Source organism: Panthera uncia (genome assembly GCF_023721935.1).
Source record: "Panthera uncia isolate 11264 chromosome A3 unlocalized genomic scaffold, Puncia_PCG_1.0 HiC_scaffold_11, whole genome shotgun sequence".
NCBI classification, from domain to species: Eukaryota; Metazoa; Chordata; class Mammalia; order Carnivora; family Felidae; genus Panthera; species Panthera uncia.
Window position 1 is genome coordinate 82,820,193 of NW_026057578.1, and position 20,714 is coordinate 82,840,906.

Below are 20,714 nucleotides of genomic sequence, written 5' to 3' on the forward strand. Positions count from 1 at the left end.
CCTTTCTTCAAGAATAGTGACTTTCGGGGGCATCTGGGTGGCTCAGTCAGTTAAGTGTCTGACTCTAGATTTCAGCTCGGGGCATGATCTCACTGTTCATGAGATCGAGCCCTGCACTGGGTGCTCTGTTGACCCTGCAGAGCATGCTTGGGATTCTCTCTCCCTCTCTCCCTCCCCTGGTCTCTCGCTCTCAAAATAAATAACTAAACTTAAAAAAAAAAAAAAAAGAGTAGTGACTTTCAGGGGCACCTGGGTGGCTCAGTCGGGTAAGTGTCCAAGTTTTGGTTTCGGCTCAGGTCACGATCTCACAGTTCGTGGGTTGGAGCCCCATGTGGGGATCCACACTGACAGTGCGGAGTCTGCTTGGGATTCTCTCTCTCTCTCTCTTGCTCTCAAAAACAAACTTTAAAAAAAAAATAATAATAATAGTGACATTCAAATGGGCATGATTTTGCTCCCATGGATGTTTAGCAGTGTCTGGAGACATTTTTGTCACAACTGAAGGTGGCAGGGGTGCTACTGGTGTCTACTGTTACCCCGGTAGAGGCCAGGAATGCTGTGAAATATCCTTCAGTGCATGGGACAGCCCCAACACAGACTTATCCTACCCAAAATTTGAGAAATCCTCTCCTTTGAGATTATGGGAAGGAGAGAAAAGGATCTTCTCACCTCATTCTCAACCTGGAACCTCATTATCAGCTTTGTAGGTTAAAGTGGGACAGGATGTAGAAACAGAATCCTAGCCTTCAGATTAGAAGACTGGGAACTTCAATGGCCACTTTGCAATAGTGTAGTCTCTGACAAATCAAAATGATCAATTCGTAATTTCAAATATTGCTACTGTTGTCAAATATAGCCTAGGTTGGTATTCACAAACAGGTTTCCCATAAGTCAAGTGACATCAGAATGCATCTTCCATGTTTGAGAGCGAAAGGGTACTGTTAATAATTATGCTGGGACAACAGGCACAATCTGGATTGTCCTGAACAAACTGGGTCATGTGGCCATCCCACCAGTGAGAAGAGGGCAGCAGAAACAAGCAAAGGAAAATATAATTGTCCTATGTTTATCTGGTATTCCATCCATTTCAGAAAACACACATGTTTATTAGCCATTCTGGTGATTAACGCCCTCCCCTTTACATAGGAAGGATGAGGATTATTATTACCCTAATTGGAAGGCAAGCAAACTGAGAAACAGACTGGGAAGCCAAGTCCTCATGTGCCCTGGTCTCCTGAGCTCTGCCCAGTGTTCCTCCCTCTGTGATAGTGTCCATCCTCTCCCAGCACCACAGTGATAGGAAGCAAGGAGTCAGGACCCTGTGGTGGTTGATCTGTGGGTCCATGTCTATTTCCTTGATGGGTTTTACAAGCCTGTTCTGTGCATCAAGCATCAGCTATATAAAAGAGCCTGCGAGACCATCTTAATACTAACCAGGAGAGAAGCTGGTTAGCATTAAGCACCCAGAGAGTCCTGAGCCAGGACAGAGAGCCATCTTTTCTTCATTAATGCTCAACTTCCTATAGCATCACTAGATGGCAAATCACATCCATCTTTATGGGCAGTTTAGGGAGAATAAAGGAAGCAAGACACGTACGGGTAATACAGAACATCCCCACACCGACAACTGTCAAGTTTGGTCACCTGATTTAGATGTGGTTTTCTAACCTCACATTCTATTTGTTGCAGAGCCTGATCTCTTAGATCCTGATATAGAGCAATGGATTAGATTTTCCCTCTGTAGTAAGGTAACCTGACTTGATTATTCTCTTGACATGACCTCCCGGCACTGAAGTCTTAGTGCTAGACCATATTCTAACTCCAGTGGCCACATAAAATAACGTCACTCCTGTGTCCTAAAGTAGGGTTGCCAGATAAAATACAGAATGTCCAGTTAAATTTGAAGTTCAGACAAACAACAAATGATATTTTAGTATAACTATATCCCAAATATCAGATGAGATACACTAAAAAATTATTAGTTGTTTGTCTAGAATTCAAATTTAATGAGGTGTCCTGTGTTTTTATTTGCTAAATCTGGCAACTCTATCCTAATTCAAAGGTGCCATGACTTCTTTCACAAAACTATTGTCCTCTGGTCTGGCATCATTTGAAATGTGCTATAATACACATCACCACAGACCTACTTAAAATTAGAGTCTCTCAATCATCCAGAGCCATTAAAAAGAGGTTGTTCAACAAATATAGAGAACAAAGCTGGTGGTCATTGGTATGATATAGGAAATTTCTACTTTCCACTTAAAGATGTTAACTAAGTATTATTTGGCTGACCTGAGGCTCAGGAGTTTGCCTAAGAGAAAAAAAACTGAGCTTGATGAAGAGTCGCAATTTGCAGACTTGTGGCTGGTGGCCAATGGCACCTTTGGGGGTGGCCAAAAGAACTTGAAAAAGTAAATAAATAAAACATCTAGAATAAAAGAGTACAGTCCTGGCTCTTGCTTGGGTGAAAAATCTATGAACAGAGAAACGTTTTGTGTTGTATTTGGTGAGGGAACTATAATGCTATATGTGGCAAATGGCAAGTGTCAGGGGGAAAGGTCTATGTCTACTCTATTTTTTTAAATGTTTATTTATTTTTATTTTGAGAGAGAGAGAGAGACAGACAGAAAGAGTATAAGCAGGGGAGGGCAGAGAGAGGGAGAGAGAGAATCCCAAGCAGACTCTGTACTCTCAGCACAGAGCCCGACGCGGGACTCGATCTCACAAACCATGAGATCATGACTTGGGCTGGAATCAAGAGTCAGACACTCAACTGACTGAGCCACCTGGGTGCCTGCTTTATGTCTACTCTAACTGAAGGATGCAATGAAATCAAATGGGAGGGAGAGGTACCTAAAGATGCTTTTAAAATTTGGGGTTCAAAGTTGTGAGGCAAACTGAAGTCTCCTGCAGTTCCCCCTCATACACCTTTAGCAAATAACTTTCTCATGTCTAAGAGCTTATATATATTTCTAAAGGCCTATAAAAGGCTCATCTGGCTTTTCATACTTTTGAAAACACAAATATTTTTAAATGTTCTCATGTAATTGAATGAAAATCATATGGGGCCATTTTTTTTTAAGGTCTAAGCTGAAAAACATAGATACCCGGTGTAGTGACCAAACCTCTGGAGTGGAAGAGTAGCCATAATCCAAACAGGAAGAGGAAATGTCTGCTACATGGGGAAATGAGACAAAATTCCATCCGCCTCATGATTAAATGACCCACAACTACCTTTATCAAAGAATTTTTGGGCAACCCTCTTGTAGAACAATGTGGGAGCTGTGCTTTCTTCATTTTGGAAGAACTTGAGACGTATTCAGTGTCTTTTCTGAGCTCTGAGCTCCTCCCCTGGCAGACCTGGCTTCCTCCAGTGTGGAGGCACAGCTGCCGATTACCAGCCCTGGCACCACACCACGTCGGTGACCCCAACCCCTCCATCCTGCCACCACCAGGCCCAGGCTCAGCTGAGGCAGCAGAACACGATGCACGCGGGTCCAGCGATGTGCTCGTCGCTCACCTGTGTACACCAGACACCAACCCCGGCCACAGTCTTTGACCTAAAATTCCCCAACGTGGAACTTGATGGGCCATTTACCTGATCACGTTTAGAATCAAAGTATCCCTTCTTCTTTCAAATACAACCTGAACTGAAATCAGTGCTAAAGCATGAACCGTATCATTTAAATCAAAACCAAATGCAACCATCACACATTCTCTCTCCTGCCTTTAAGCCCAGCTTCTCCAACAGAGAACAGCTGTCCGGAAGCAGCAGTGACTATGACTATTTTATGATTCAGCCCCTTCCACATTTTGCAGGGTAAGACTTGTGAGTCTGTATTCATGAGAAGTACTCACAACATGGCAAGGCCCTCATACTCACCTGTGATTAATGCTAAGAACCCCCAAAGGTACATCCTTTGATCTAATGACGCTCTTAGAATCATGATATCTGATCTTGGTTCTATTACATGTCAAAAGCATTTTAATCTGCCCTGGGTTAAGGGCTCATCCATCTATGCTGGTGCCTGTCCAGAGAAGCAATTGCTGATTTTTTCACTCCCTGCCCCAAATATTCATTCTTCTTTCTATTTGCCTCATAACATAGAAATGAAAGAAGCAAAGAGTGTGTGTCCTCTGGAATCAATTGTAACTACTGCTATTACACAGGTCATTTGGCCCAAATTGAGGCATCCTGCCTGGTTTTTCTATGCCCTGACTTCAAGGCCACAGAAAAAGGGAAGAGTGGCTCCGAAGAAAGCAAAGTGCTCTAGAGGCACTTCCTGGGAGAGGTCACAGATACATCCTGGGGTATTTCAAGGCCAATTTCAGCCCATTGTTACACTACCACACTACCGGAGATAGAAACTTCCAATGCCACTTGCTTATTCAAAATGCCCTCATGTTCCTGGTATGTGGATGCTTCCCACAGCAGGAGGTGACGACTAGCAGGTTAAGTGAGAGGCCCTTGCTGCATACCTGCTTGTCTTTTTAAATAAAGAGCAGCCAGTTGCAGGCTGCCAGTCAGCACATTCCCATTGGTTCCTTTAATGCAGTAAGGCATACCACTGAGGCTTCCTCTCAGCTGACACCCACAAGCCATGCTAACCGTGGGTGGATCAATGAAATCTTCTAACCCTCAATTTCCCCTTATGCCAAATGAGGACATTAAACTGCTGTGATCGTTAAACTCCAAGTCTGCTTCACTGGGGCTCCTGCCCTACCATATTGCCTAAAGAACAAAGAATATGTCTCAAGATGGATTTTTTTTTTCTTGAAGACAGAGGCAGTCATGTTTTCATCCAGGCTAGTAGCCTAATATGAGACATTTCTTCTATTAACCCCAAGCCACTTACATCTCAGTTAGACCCTATGGACATTTCACAGCACAGAAATTACTCCAGCAATGGACAGTGAAATCACGAAGCTAACAATGGTGACTTAGCTTCAGCATCGGAGCTTCACAGAGAGAAACTTTTGCTGGTATCATTTGTGTGTGTGTGTTTGATCTCTAAGCTCATATGATAATGAAGACAGAAAGGAGAAAGTGGGAATAACCAGAAATGGCACCACCAAGAGACCGCTGAACTCCAAGCTGTCCTCATGAGGAGCAGTGGTAACAGGGACAGGGTAACACAAGTGAGAGAATTTGGGTATAAGTACTGTTGGAATTTAGCTGAGGGGAAAGGGAACAGACATGTCAGGTGACATTAATTCACTTAAAACTCCACGTTCTCTAGACATATGATGCCCAACAGGGACCTGAATATTCTGAGAAAATAGAACAAGGATACTAATACCTGAAGCACTTTCTGTTTTTGCTATTTTAAGTTCTTTTCTGCAATTTACCACTGAATCTTAAACTGCACAGACTCTGGGTTCTGATACTGTGATTTCAAAAAGTTACTTCCACGGTCTAAAAATTAGTAGATCTTTTAGAATAAACTGGCTTTCCAGAGAAAAAAGCAAAATATCTATTGTAGTCAGATTCAGAAATTATTTATATGGAATAAGACCAATGTTTAGTCTCTGAAATTACAATAAGGAAAAATATGCCTAAAAGTTGGGAATGATGTGTTATTTAAATGAGTGGACACCGGGGCGCCTGGGTGGCGCAGTCGGTTAAGCGTCCGACTTCAGCCAGGTCACGATCTCGCGGTCCGTGAGTTCGAGCCCCGCGTCAGGCTCTGGGCTGATGGCTCGGAGCCTGGAGCCTGTTTCCGATTCTGTGTCTCCCTTTCTCTCTGCCCCTCCCCCGTTCATGCTCTGTCTCTCTCTGTCCCAAAAATAAATAAAAAACATTGGAAAAAAAAAAATTTTTAATGAGTGGACACCCTAAGTCAATACTTTTCAAACTTTAGGATATGCTATGGACTGAATGTGTACCCCCCCAGAATTCAAATGTTGAAATCCTAATCTCAATATGGTGGTATTTAGAGGTGGGGCCTCCAAATTGGGAAATGGTATTTGCATGGTTAGGTTATGAGGGTGGAGCTCCCATGATCAAACTAGTGCCCCTATAAGAAGCAGACAGACTATTTGCTAGCCCTCTTTCTGCCATATGAAGACACAACAAGAAGCTGAGTCGCATCCCTAACCCAACAATGCTGGCACCCTGATCTTAGACTCCCAGCCTCCAGAACTGAGAAATAAATTTCTGTTGTTTATAAGTCACCCAGTCTATGGTATTCTGTCACAGCAGCCTGAACAGACTGCAGTAAGGTACATCGGAGTCCATGAAGGATCTTGTTAAAATGCAGATTCTGATTCAATGGGCCAGGGAGAAGCCAGAGAGCCTCCATTTCTAATAAGTTCCCAGACGATGCTGCTGTCACTGCTTGTACTCAGAATATACTTTGGGTCAAAAAGCCCCTAAGTGACCAATTTTCAAAGAATTTGCAGCCATCTACATCCAGATTAGTCTAAGGGCAATTTGATACCTGATGATTTGAAAGGTACTTCTAGTCCTTGCTGGTCTTCAGTTTCATCAATGATTATTATAAGAAAACACTCCCATTATTATTATTATTATTATTATTTAAATATTCTCATTATTGAAGCTTTTTTGTTGTTTTGGATCTGGACCATTAAAGATTTAAGTCTGTGGAGATGAGAAAACGGCAGGACACAAATGTGGAGAAGAACCTTGATTTCCTCCTGCCCTTCCTCTTTCCCTCAAGCTTGACTTCACCTATAGATTTGGAGTTGAGGAACACAGCAGCATCAGACTAGGGGCTAGGGGCAGCGAAGAAAAACTGGACTGCTGTCCTGAGAAATGTGGCTAAAGACCCTTCCACATTAGCCCCTGTGAGAAAAGAATGGAGTCAGTCCCATGATGAGGACAGCAGCCAAGTTTCATCATGTGTACTCAGCTTTTAATGTCACTGCTAGAAAATGGATTGAAGACAGAAAGAGAGCTTGGTCTGTAGGTGACTTGAAGATAAGAGATAATGTAACTCTTACATTTAGAGACCATTTAGTACCAGTTGGTTGCTCTGACTTCTTCAAAAGCCTCCCCCTTTTTTTTCTTTTAAGCTTTGTTCCCTTCTCCTGTCTTCTAATCCACTCAGCAAATATTTGTAACTACTTTGTCCCAGATACTATTCTAGGAGCCAGGATCATAGCAGGGATCAAAATAGATAAAAGTTTTTGAACTTACATTTTAATAGAAGATGCCAGACAAAAAACAAGTACTTAATTTAGAATATGAGAAAGTGAAAAATGTTATGGAAACATGATCATACCAGCACTATTCGCAATAGCCAAAAGGTAAAAGAAACCCCTGTGTCCACTGACAGATGAATGGTTAAACAAAATGTGGCACACACATACAATGGAATATTATTCAGCCTTACCAAGGAAGGGAATTCTGCCACATGGTAAAACATGGATGAACCTTGAGGTCACGATGCTAAGTGAAATAAACCAGTCATAAAAAGACAAATATTACATGATTCCACATATATGAAATACTTAGAATCATTAAATTCATAGAGACAGGAAGTAGAATAGTGGCTGCCAGGCCGGGGGAAGGAGCAAAGGAAGTTGTTAATGCGTATAGTTTGCTTTTGGCAAGATGAAAAAGTTAGGCAGATTGGCTGCAAAATAAGGTGAATATACTCAACACTACTGAACTATACACTTAGAAGTGGTTAAGATGACAAATGTTATGCTACATGTATTTCTGAAAATGCTATGGAGAAAAATTAAGCAGAGAAGTGTCTTCGTTAGGCTTGGGTGGGGAGGTTGCCATTTGAAATAGGGTGGTTAAGAAAGGCCGCATTGATAAGGTGGCTTTGGCGCAAAGACCTGAAGGAGGTGAGAGATTGGGCCACATGAGAGAAAAGACTCCAGGCACAGGAGATGGCAACCGAGATGGCAGGAATGACATTCCATTTGTCCTGTCACCCTCACCGTGGCTGGGTTAGAGCTGCCCTCTGCTTTCATCTCTCCTCAGGTCCACTGCTTGAGCCAGTACTGGAGAATCACCAGCAAAGACCTAACAGGAACAAGCAAGGACTCATTTAGGAGTGCCTAAGCTTTTCTGTTGCTCTGGCAGCTAGTCACTCCTTTTCAAGTTTTTTAATATTTAAGAGCTGAAGGGCAAGCAAAGTGGTGTCCCTTCAGTGAGCCCGAATCAGATTGATAAACTGATGGACCAAGACAAGGAGGGGATGATCAGAGAACATGAGATTCTCAGGTTCTGAGAAAAAGCTATTAATTAGTATAAGGGACCTGGGGGGACCTGGAAGACAGAAGGGCCGATGGGGAAAAGGACCATTCCATTCTGCAGGGATCATATCCTGGCTCCAGCACATTGCAGTCTAAAGGGTACTGGATGGTGATAATGACCTAGGCTTCTAGAAAGTCTCAGCAAGGAACGGTGCTCACCCCAAAGGCCTCAGCTGTGCGACAGAGGTGAAGCACATGGCTTCAGACATCTAAAGGGGAGCAGAGAAGAAGGCCATTGGTGAATCCATCTAAGGCTCCCCCTGGGAACTCTTAGAAATAATACAGGGGAGGGGGTAAAGTCCAGTATAATGTGGTGCTACTCATACTGGGGCCTCTTGTTGATAAAGGCTGGAAATTTTCATTTACTAAAGGCATTCATCTCAAGTTTTGTGTATGCGTTCAAAGATTCTAGGAGTCTGTGATCTAACCAAGCTCTTATCTTCAAATCTGGGTTAGCTTCAATTTCAGTCAATTCCCTTATCCTGTTTGTGCTTCGATTTCTTCATAAGTAAATTGGGGGCAATAATATCTGCCCCCATGGGGTAGCTGTGAATGTCAAATAAAATAACAGATGGAAAACTACTTGAAGTGACTACAAGTCCTAGAGCTCAGTCAATAAATAATCATGATTATTATTATAGTCTTTTCATTGTCATTTTATTAACAGAATTTTTCTTCCCCCTCTCCACCCCAGAAAAAAAAATCTGCCAAGAGTCTGAGCAAAACAAGGCTCTAAAGTTAGGTGTGCGATTTATTTGTCTTGGTCCCTTATGAGAAATTTAGTTTTAAGCCCTTTTCAAACATCTGTTGCATTTCAACTCAGTAAGTGCAAGTAACAGAGAAATAGTAGCATCTGGGCTAGAAATGAAAAATATCTGCTCCTATTTTAAGAGAGAGAGAGAGGGAGGGAGACAGGAGAGAGAGTGGGGAGAGAGGAAGTAAGACTGTTAGATTTCTCATACTGAATACTGAGCACTTATCACTAGAAATCATGTTGTACCTGACATGCAGGAAGCTGCGTGATTAATGTGAATGTGCAGCGGCCATCTGCTCTGGAGTTGGGCTCTGAGTCCCAGTGCCCCGCGCTGGGTCAGCACTTTCCTCTTCGGTGCTGAGAAGTGACTTTCTCTGTTCCCCACCCCCCTCTCTTGTGCAGGTCTTCGCTTCTAGGAAAAAAGGAAGAAATGGTCCATGAAGTTTCATTTGCCTTGGAAAGAACAGAAACATCTTCAGAGAAATCACAGGCCACGGCACTGGGGGAGGGCAGTAAAGAAGGGGCCTACAGCCAGCCGAGCCTGCTGCCCGCAAGAAGCAGAGAAGGCCAACCGGGATAAGAGACCCAAGGCCTCAGACCACACCAGAGCAATCTGATCATTTTAGGAGAAGCAAAAGCCCCAGTAGAAAAGAAAAAGATCTCTTAAGTCACACAGGTTTATTTTTTTTCCTCCCCTTTTGAGTGAGTTTCCTGGAGTAGTTTTTGTCTGGCCTGAAGGAAGTCGGCTCACAGCAGAGGGGAGAGCTGGCCAACTCATCACCTCCTGGGGCAGACACAGGCCCCATGAGTTGGATATCAAGACAGGCAGCTATTGTCACAGAGGAAACTGAGCCCAATGCAGTGAGGCCAGAGACAGATGCTGGGATTAGTTTAGGAGCTCAAGGAGCAGCGGTTCGAGGGGATTTGGTCTGACCCCTTAATTTGTAAATGGGCACCCTGAGGCCATAGATGCTGTGGCAGGCTCACCACAGGCACTCAGAGCTGGACCCATGGCTCTTTACATTTCAGCAGGACACATCCAGTTTGTCCCTAGGATGCTCAAGGAGCAACAAAAGGTTTTCCTGACTTGAATCCATCTGCATGCTTAGAGTAACTCCCATATCCATTTGCTCCCCAAAATGGAGTCTGAAGGATACAGGAAACAAATGTCTGTGATTATCATCAACTAGTAACACCTGCTCACAGCCACAGGGGGATGGAGAAGAGACAGAGAAGACGGGGAAGGGCCCATAGGATGTAGGACAGCCAAGAAGAACAAAAGGAAAAGGGAGGAGAACATGGTACAAAGAAAGAGAAGAGGGGCGACTGGGTGGCTCAGTTGGATGAGCGTCCGACTTCGCCTCAGGTCATGATCTCACTGCTCAGGAGTTCGAGCCCCATGTCGGGCTCTGTGCTGACAGCTCAGAGCCTGGAACCTGCTTCCGATACTGTGTCTCCCCCTCTCTCTGCCCCTCCCATGCTCATTCTCTGTCTCTCCCTGTCTCTCAATAATAAATAAATGTTTAAAAAAAAGAGAAGAGGGTGAGGAGAGAGAGATGAGGAAGAGGCAAGGAACGCTCCCAAAGCTTGGACTAGAGAGGAGAGTAAGAACACTGGGGGTGGGAGGGAGTACTATTTGATGAGAAAAGGGGAAGTCAAGGGGAAAATCTAGCCAAACTTAAATTTACAACAGTCAGTGTAAAGGACCAAAGTCTACTCAGTAGCCTTCTGCTGAGAAGCCCTATCAGGTTTGGGGCGGGAGCGGGGAGCAAATGTATTACCTTGAACCCTGACCTCAGTTTTTATCACAAGGGGTATAGAGGTCCCTGGTGAACAAGAGGAACTTCCCCGCCCTGGTTGTGCAGAGCCCTCCTCCCTGGGCATTCTCACCTCGCAGAACCTCCTCTTGGCACAGGACAGGAGGCAAGAGTTTTAAGTTACACACCAGGGGCCAATAGGACTGCACAAAGCTCATATTGTTCCTACTTTAATCATGGTTTTTGCTTCACAAATCCTGCTTTGAAACCATACACTGTGCTGAAGTTTTATGGCGGCTCTTGGAGTAGTTTATGGTTTTATCAGAGATTTTATTTTTCTAAAGTTATCACTGAATTTCCTTTTGCCCCTCCTCAAAATAATTATTGACAAACGTGTGTAAACATAGGCCTGACAAACGTGTGGAAAACGTACAGGTAATGATACCACACCTTAGATTTTCTCCCAAAGTAAATTAAATCAAGCCTTCGGCTTTCCCATTCTCTTATTTTCTTAAGAAAGAAAAAACGAGGGGGGCAGAGAGAGGAAGAGAGAGGAGGGGCAGTAAGAACACCTTTTTTTTTTAAGTCAGAAAACCAAATTCTCACAATATTTAATGACACTTTTCCCTGTGTGTAGGGACTGAAGACTGAATTATGCCAAGGTGTGACAATTAGAAAAATTCTGAGTCAGGGAAAGTTTACCTTAGCCTGATTTTATGCCTTCAATACGTGCTTATATTCTAAGACCTGCATTTAGAATGGGGATTTGAGATATTAGAGAAGAAGTCAGGGAAGCCAAAAAGACACATTTTCTCTAAACCATATAAACAGCACTGCTTTAACTCACAAAGGTATTCATGTGAAATTCAGCAAGGACTTATGTGCCACTGCACGGCTGTCACTGTGGTAGGTTATGGACTGTGAGAGAAGGGTCAGCCTAAAGGCTTTGCACACCCCTGATCCATCTCAACCACCCTCCACATCACCTTCATCTCTCCCCTGGACGAGGGCAAGAGCGTCCCCCAACTGCTTTCTCTGTTTCCTCTCTTGCTTCCCTACAGTCCATTCCCACATAAAACTCAGAGTGATCTTTTAAACTACACATCAGAGGACATCACTCCCTTGCTCGAAACCCTCCAGTGCTGCTGCTCCTACTGGGAATAAAAGCTGCACTCCTGACCCTTAACCTGGTTATCCTCCACTCGGGTTCCCACCTCTGCTCCTCTCATGCGCTCTCCCCTCTGCCCATGAGGCAAAGTCACAATGGCCCTTTGGGTTTTCTGTTCCTTTAGCAAACTTAACTTGTTCTACCTTAGAGAAGTGTGCTTCAAATATTTTGGAGATTCTTCTTGTATCTCAAATGACTGGAAAAATTATGCAACGAGCCCAAATTTTCATCCCCAGGACAAGGATGAATACTCCAAGAATCAGGTTCCAAGAAACAATGGTAGAAAAAACCAAGTCATTTCCTGCTTGCCACTTTTCAAGTTCAACTCCTTGAAAGCGCTAATAATTGCATTCGCTGTTTGTGTCTCCCCTTTACTAGAATGGAAGCTACAGGGGTGCAGCGACCTCATGTGTCTGTCCCATAATTCGCCCCATCTCGAACCACGACAGAGACTTAGTGGATACTCCATCAATAGTTCAAAGAGTGAATAAATGAAACCATAAAAAAGGGCACTCACACATCACAGTTTTAAATATGGATTCACAGCTATTCTTTGACTAGGTACAAAAATGAATACAAATTCTAATTGCAAACAAGTTCCTTCTTGCTTAAAAAAATGCAGGAACAAAAATGGTGACATCAAGCCCTCATGAATCTACCAAGAAAAGCTCACCTTCCCCCAAATCTTCTAGCCGAGGCCTTTTGCAGCCTCCAATTGACCACTCAAGGAATGTGTTACTTCAAAAGAGAATACTTGACAAAATGGCCTTTTCTTCGTTTGAGGTCATGATTCAGCTTTCTAAGAGACATTCATTAATAGCAAGACAGTGTGGCCAAGCTGAAAGGGTGTTATAGCAGTATTTACAGTGGGGGCTATTGCTGTGTGACTCGGGGAAAAGCTTTTGAATCCCTGGATCCATATATGCAAAACATGGCAATAAGCTCGCCTTCAACTTCTCTCTTCAGCATTTCTGGGGATATGTTATATTCAGATCAAATCCTATGAGCCTCTTTGGGAAAGAAAAAAGTGATATATGTACAGAATACACTGAATGAGTGAGCCATCTTGCTTTATCTACTAGAAGTTGATAGACTCTTGGATCAGCAAGGTGTCCTCCTCTTCTAAGAATATGACTTGATGATTATTCCTAGCCCACAGAAAGAGAGATTTAAAGTTAGTAAATCTAGAGAGAGAGAGGAGAAAAAGAAAGCAGCTCAATTTAGACTATGACCTTATAGAAATTTAGGGGATAATTCCAGCCAAGAGTCAGGCTGAAATTAAGGATTCAGTTTCCTGTTCTTGCTGAGTCAGCTCTCCATAGTGTGTCCTTGTGGTTTTGCTTGATTTGATACAAATTCTAAAAATACCCAATTTGTTCATATTTTTAAAAAGCACGTAAAAACAGACTGCAATGGTGTCCACATGACCCCCACAACTGGCATTACTTGGACCACTTTTCTCTGTGATTCTATGAAATAGCACAGTTGTCTAACCCTTATTCTCCTTCCACAATAAATCTTAGGTAGATGGTCGTGGCATCCCTTGCCCATTGCCTGACTGATATGCATTCTTCTCTTCTTGCTCGTTTACGAAACTCTGTTTTCAGGCGCAAGATGTCAGCCCCAAGTGAAATACTCCTTTGTCCAGCTTCCTTAGGAGTTCAAGATGGCGATGTGATATGGCTCTGGCTAATAAGATGGAAATAAAAGTCTACTGGGAGCCTCTGGGGTATGTTTGCTTCTCCTGATGTGAAGGGGCAGGTGATGATGGCTCAGTCTTTCCCTTCCTGTCATGTACAGGAGGAAACATGCAGTGGCCACCCGGTAACCACCAGAAACAAGCATGAAGACAAGCACTCTGGTATTATGGGCATAGCAAAAAGATGGAAAATGTTTAAGTCCCTGATGACATCACTGAGCAGTTACATCTACACCAGAAATAGCCTACATCTTGTCTTCTTGATATCTGAGAAAAAGAAACACCTACTTGCTTAAGTCACTGAAATTACCTCCTGCAATACTCATAGCCAAAATCATTACTAAGTGACACAATGACCACATTTGGGTCTATATATGGAAAAGCATCCTGCATCAACAGGAATGAAGGGTCCTTGAGAAAACCCTTACTTCCAGAAAACAGCATCCCTATATCATCTTTACCATTTAGTCCCTATCCTTCACAGTTCACACACAGAGATGTGGAACTATTCTAAGATTCTGAATCCTAGGCCTCTGCAGCCTCACTGTTTCCCACCAGCCAATTCCCTCAGCTGTTCCACATCCGCCCTTTACTATTTTCCATCCATTCATCACTTGCATTGTCCAGGTTTACAATTTTCCAAAGTCTGCCCATTTCAATTAGATACCAGGGTCGCAGACATAACCCGGCAGCCCTGACCTGCACGGGGCTAACATCAGAGGCGGCTGGATTCCTGCAGGCTCTATTTCTATATATGCCATCTTCAGGCCAGGACTAGATAATTTCACTCATCTAGAAAATTAAGGTGAATAAGAGAATAGAAAACTGGAATGGCATATGGTCTAGCTTCCTGAATTTGTGTGATTATCCATTATCAAATAGCAGGCACTGAGTTATTAAGTCTATTGACAGATACAATGTAATTTTCTTCAAACAGATAACTGATCCTGGAACTGATAAGGTCTGAATGTGCAGCGCCCACTGCTTCATATTTTGATCATTCTTCACTTTCTTCATTCAGTGGTCTAGGTTATCAAATTACCAGTACAAATAGATAAACAGAAGTAAAGCAGCACAGGGTGTCTTAAATTTATACTCAGGGTTCTCATTTTGTTACTCAACATTTTCTGACTCTGAGCAGCACTGCTTTATAGTCTTGGGACCAAGAAAAATTAAAATAAGTAGGAAAAATTACAACATTGAAATGTTAAAAAAAAAAAATCCAGGTCTCAGAAAGGTTTGAAATAAATTGCACAGAAATAGGTGAGATAGGGCTCTAAGCTTAGAGAATGTTAAAGATTTTAAGTTTAGAGGCAACACTGTTCTGGTACTGCTAAATGTGGGTAGCGCTTGCCTTTTCCTTTTATAACCCCTGGCAAAGGGATTTATGCAGGTAATAAATCAACACTGAAATGCAGCTCCAATTACAAAAGCAAAATAAAATCAATGGGACGGTGCCTGACACAAACTGACTGGAGAAGACATTTTGCAAACATTTAAAAAATACCTCTGTGAGGGGTCCCTGGGTGGCTCAAGCGTCAACTCTTGATTTTGGCTCAGGTCATGATTTCACGTACGTGAGATCAAGTTCCGCATCCGGCTCCACGCTGAGTGTGGGGCCTGCTTGGGATTCCCTCTCTCCCTCTCTCTGTGCCGCTGTGCTGCCGCTCACACACACACTGGCTCACATGCTCTTTCTCATTTTCTCTCCCTCCCTCTTAAAATAAATAAACATTAAAAAAAATACCTCTCTGAGTATATACACTAGGCACTCAAAATGAAAGGGCACATCTGTTTTCCAGCATTTGGGACTAACCTTCCATACTATGAAACAAAAGAACACAATTCTTCTTGTCCCATAATTTAGCCTTGGGCCCTAACTGAAAATTATTTATCGCTGATCTTTCTCCCCCACTCAGATGATTTTGTCAATGCTCTGAGTTCCAAAGAGTTAACAACAAAAATAAGAGCATCTAGATGTTTGCTTTTAAATGGGTAAATATAACACTCTCCAGGTCCATCCACGTGGCTACAAAAGGCCATATTTCATTCTTTCTCATTGCCAAGTAGTATCCCATTGTGTATATAAACCACAATTTCTTTATCCATTCATCAGTTGATGGACATTTATTTTAAATTTTTTTAATGTTTATTTATTTTTGTCAGAAAGAGAGAAGCAGAGCATGAGTGGGAGAGGGGCAGAGAGAGAGGGAGACACAGAATCCGAAGCAGGCTCCAGGCTCCGAGCTGTCAGCACAGAGCCCGACGTGGGGCTCAAACCCACAGACCGCGAGATCATGACCTGAGCTGAAGTGGGACGCTCAACTGACTGAGCCACGCAGGCGCCCAGTTGATGGACATTTAGGCTCTTTCCATAATTTTTCTATTGCTGAAAGTGCTGCTATGAACATTGGGGTACAAGTGCCCCATGCATCAGCATTCCTGTATCCCTTGGGTAAATTCCTAGTCATACAGAGAAAGACAGATACCATATGTTTTCACTCTTATGTGGATCCTGAGAAACTTAACAGAAGACCATGGGGGAGGGGAAGAAGAAAAAAAAAAAGTTAGAGAGGGAGAGAGCCAAACCATAAGAGACTCTTAAAAACTGAGAATAAACTGAGGGTTGATGGGGGATGGGAGGGAGGGGAAAGTGGGTGATGGGCATTGAGGAGGGCACCTGTTGGGATGAGCACTGGGTGTTGTATGGAAACCAATTTGACAATAAATTTCATATTAAAAAAATAAAAACAAAAACAAAAAAATAAATGGGTAAATATAGTATGTATATCATGATTAAAATACAAATACCAGAGATTACATGAGCCCCCTGGGAGGGAACCCAGGGATTAGCAGTCTAGTTACTCTTCATTCGTGAAGATGGAGGTGAGACCCAATGCCTTCACTGTAGATACTGTAGACTGGGGCTGAATTCCTACTAGAAACCAAAATATCTTAGAAATTCAAACACGTTACCATCTACTCATCAGTAATTCACTATGTACTGAAGTTTCAAATAAATCACTGATTATATCTGACTGTAAAAATATAATTAAATACAAGATTGCATAAGAATCTTAGTAAATGTTGTGATCATGATCTTTGGCATATCGGATATTCAGATTTCACTGCACCTTTAACAGCCACTTACCAGGTATCTTTGCTTTCCCAGCTAGAGGCCTTTGGCATTCGTAGGAGGATTCAGTTGAGTTAAGATTTTTTCCTTTTCTAAACCTGTTAGGAAAACCGTCCTACTTCTTTTTGGCTGGTCATTTACAAAGACTAATAGCAGGTAGGCTCTTTGTGTTCCCTGTTGAGTTGAATGTGTTTATTCTATAGCAGTGGAGTTCCACAGCAAATTTTAGTTCTCAAACTTCGGTGTTTTTAGTGGAATGGATTTCTGGAGGATTCTGTTTGTTTCAGCATTTCTCTTCCCTTCTGGAAGGGCCAAAATGCAGATATGAGTGACAGAGTTCAATGAAACAATAAAATAAAAATATTAATTACCCAGAGCTGCCTGGATCCTAACAGCCATGCTGAATATGTGCGACACTAGGCATCCAAAGAACATCGATATTTATTATGAAGATGTGTGTATTGATTGAGCTGTAAAATGATTCAAAGTAATATATGCCATCCCAATAATTGAACTCCATTCAAAAGAACACCGATGTAGCCACAATGAAAATTGAAAGAGACGATTTTGATTTATTAAATTACTCTATGCAGCCACAAGATATTGAACAAAGAGAGGAAAAGTTACTATGAGTCTATGGTGATCCTGTCTTGCTATCAGAATGAAGACCAGAGGGCTTATTTGTCTCCATGACTCAGAGGTGCATGGTTCTAAGGGTCTGACCCCACATTACTTGGAGGATAAGAGCTCTCTAGAAGTGAGCACTTGGTGGCCCTGAGGAAAACTGTGAGACCACACCTTCTTCTATCAATGGCCTGTCCTCTTATTATATTACCTCTCTCGCAAGACCTTCCCTGGCTGCCCCAAACACTCGCTTCTCACCTCTATGAACTCCTATGTCTGCAAGTGGATACAGGCAGAAGGGGAGATAACAGGGAAGGAATTCACATTTAAGGAAACTCTAATGGGCTTGCTTACTCAAAATCCTCAACTAGCCAGAATCTCTCCTTATATTCTGCTCACATTCAGAAGACAAATCACATACATCTCACAGCACATTCAGGGAAGAGGTATGGTTAGTTGGCTTGTTTTTAAAGGACTTTAGAGTCTATATTATACTGAGGTCTACACATTTATCTCAGCTTTTACAATCCTCTATATCTTCAATTATTAGTGCAAATTCACAGATTGGGAACTTTGATATTATAAAGGTATCCATTATTAAAGAAATATATAATTATCTTTATAATACCATAATTACTGAGACATGGAAGTAAACAGAAAGATTTTAAACATAGATTAAAAACATATTTTATGCAACCATTAACCAAAAAAATGTTAATTCCCCAACATACCCCAGCTCATTTTTTTTTTAATTGGTATATTCCAGGTTGAATGATGGCCGCTCTCCAAAAGGTATGCCCATCAGGAACCTATAAATGTAATCTTACTTGGAGAAAGGGGTCTTTGCAGAAGACCTTCAGCTTCTTAAGCTGAAAGTCTTAAGAAGCGATCATCCATCTCAAGATTATCCAAGTGGGCCCTATATTTAATGACAAGTGTGCTTCTAAGAGAAGAAGACACAGAAGAGAAGGCCATATGAAGATGAAAGCAGAGATTGGAGGTAGGCAGCCACAAACTAAGGAACCCCAAAGCCACCAAAAGCTAGAAGAAGCAAAGAAGGATCTTCCTCTAAAGCCTTCAGAGGGAGTATGGCCCTACTGACACCTTGTTTCAGACTTCTGTCCTCCAGAACTGTGAAAGAATACATTTTTGTTGTAAGCCACCAAATTTGTGGCACTCTGTTACAGAAGCCCTAGGAAACTAATACATGAAGTTTCACTATATGTGATTAAATGTCACTCAATAAATGCAATTAAGTATAATTAAAGATGAACATTCTTCAGTAAGTCATTCAACAAACACTATTTTTTTAATTTTTTTTTTACTTTTTAAAAATTCTTTTAATCTTTATTTATTTTTGAGAGAAAGATGGAGTGTGAGCAGGGGAGGAGCAGAGAAAGAGGGAAACACAGAATCCGAAGCAGACTCCAGGCCCTGAGCTGTTAGCACAGAGCCTGATGCAGGGTTCGAACTCACGAACCATGAGATCATGACCTGAGCCAAAGTTGTACGCTCAACTGACTGAGCCACCCAGGTGCCCCTAACAAACACTTATTAAGTGTTACTATGTGCCAGAAACTGTGTAAGACTCTGGAGCTACAGTAAAAATTTTCCAAGATATACTAAAAAACCCTCATTGACCTCACAGTGAAATCTGAAAAGGCAATTTTTTTCCTCAAGACTTTGTAGAACAAGAGAAAAATATCAGAGATTTTTTTTCAATTTTTTTTATGTTTGTTATTTTAGAGAGAGAGAGAGAGAATGCAAGTGGAGGAGGGGCAGAGAGAGAGAGAGAGAGGGAGAAACAGAATCTGAAGCAGGCTCCAAGCTCTGACCTGTTAGCACAGAACCTGATGTGGGGCTTGAACTCATGAAGCATGAGATCATGACCTGACCTAAGTCAGGTGCTTAACCGACTTAGCCACCCAGGTGCCCTTATCAGAGATTTTAAAGAGGAGAATATTAACTAGGGTAGAGGAAGGTGGAATCCTTTTATATAAAATCTATAAAGGCACTATTAATGTGAAGAACAGATATTGTTACTAAGGAGCTCCAGAAAGGTTTAGAGACATTCCATCCAAACTCAGAGTTTATCAGTCCCCAAAGAATGCAAGTATTTTCCACTATCACCTGTTAATTACAAAGGAAAAGAGCACCACTGAAACCCCCACAAGACCTAAACCTTTCCCAGGTAACTATCCTGAGGAATGAAAGATTTTCCTCTATCTTATTTGAAGAATTAGAAAGTAAAAGTGGCTTCAAGTCTTCTGTTGTTTTTCTACATTTTCCAGATGATATTTTGCATTATGATGTGTCATCCCATGTTGTATCAATCACATTACAATATGTCACTTAATGTAACATAAAGCAACATGATTGACACAATCTACTAGGGCTTGTCACAACATTGCATGTCAACCAGGACATTTTTATGGGTTTTGTAAAGAAAAAAAAAGTCAACATATTTCACTGAACATCGCATCCAAGGTGTGGGGAGAGGGAAGCAAAGAAAGGCTCCTTTGAAGATTTTTGCAACATTTCTGTTGAGAGAACTGATAAACATCTGTTAAGTAAATGGAGTCAAATGTCTTCCCTAAACCCGTATCAAATGGGCCCAATAAACTACGGCCAGCCTGTCTTAGGTTCATGGTCAACTCTTGCTGCTCCCTGTTCCTGGTAGCCACATTTAATCCAAAACACCTTTAAAAGAAGGAAAAGAACTACCAAATAGAAGGCCTACATCTAAGGCAAAGGAAGCAATAAAGGCAGGCAGTCCTCTGCAGTAGGTTGGGAATGTTCTAGAAGCCACTATTGGTGTAAATGTGGTTGTAGGTAACAACTCAAAACAACTTGAGCAAAAGCGGAATTTATTATAAGGATATGGGGGTTTCTCAAGGAACAGTGGGAGGAATAGAACTAGACCACAGGAAAGGACTAGTAGAAATAATTAGAATTCTAATTAGAATAAGTAGAATAATCCATCAACATCCTCTCCTCACCTCCTCCCTGCTTCTCTGTTCCACCTGCTTTCTTCTTCTCTCTTTACTGCTGCCCAACCCTTTTGGGAGAATTAGCCCTTATTACCTCCAACTCTGTAAGTTAGAGTCGTAACTACATGGGAAATGCTAGTATATACTTGTTAATTTCCTCTGGGGGATGTATTTCCCTCTTCCTTACGGTATTCCAATTCCCAAGCAATGTAGTGCACGAGGGATGGACCCTACCTCTGGCTCCAGAGGGAAAATCAAGTCAGCTCAATCAACCAGTGGATTTCATTGCCCTGGCCAATAGCTGGTTCAGGAAAAGCACAACTAAATAGGTCCAGTTAAAATGAATCCACAGAT

The 20,714-nt window shown here is 42.1% G+C and overlaps 1 long non-coding RNA gene across 5 annotated transcripts in view; it reads right to left on the reverse strand.

The window, feature by feature from the left end:
- The window catches only part of LOC125937043 (uncharacterized), a 349,554-nt gene that overhangs the window by 81,797 nt on the left and 247,043 nt on the right, over positions 1-20,714 (reverse strand). For 3 of the 5 annotated variants that reach the window (XR_007462229.1, XR_007462228.1, XR_007462226.1), the window contains exons 3-4: positions 16,762-17,048; positions 9,233-9,398 (exon numbers count right to left, since the gene is read on the reverse strand). This is a non-coding gene — a long non-coding RNA (uncharacterized LOC125937043). Of the gene's footprint in view, positions 1-7,914; positions 8,000-9,232; positions 9,399-16,761; positions 17,049-20,714 lie in introns of those variants that run through there. The other 2 variants (XR_007462230.1, XR_007462227.1) reach the window with 2 other exon arrangements.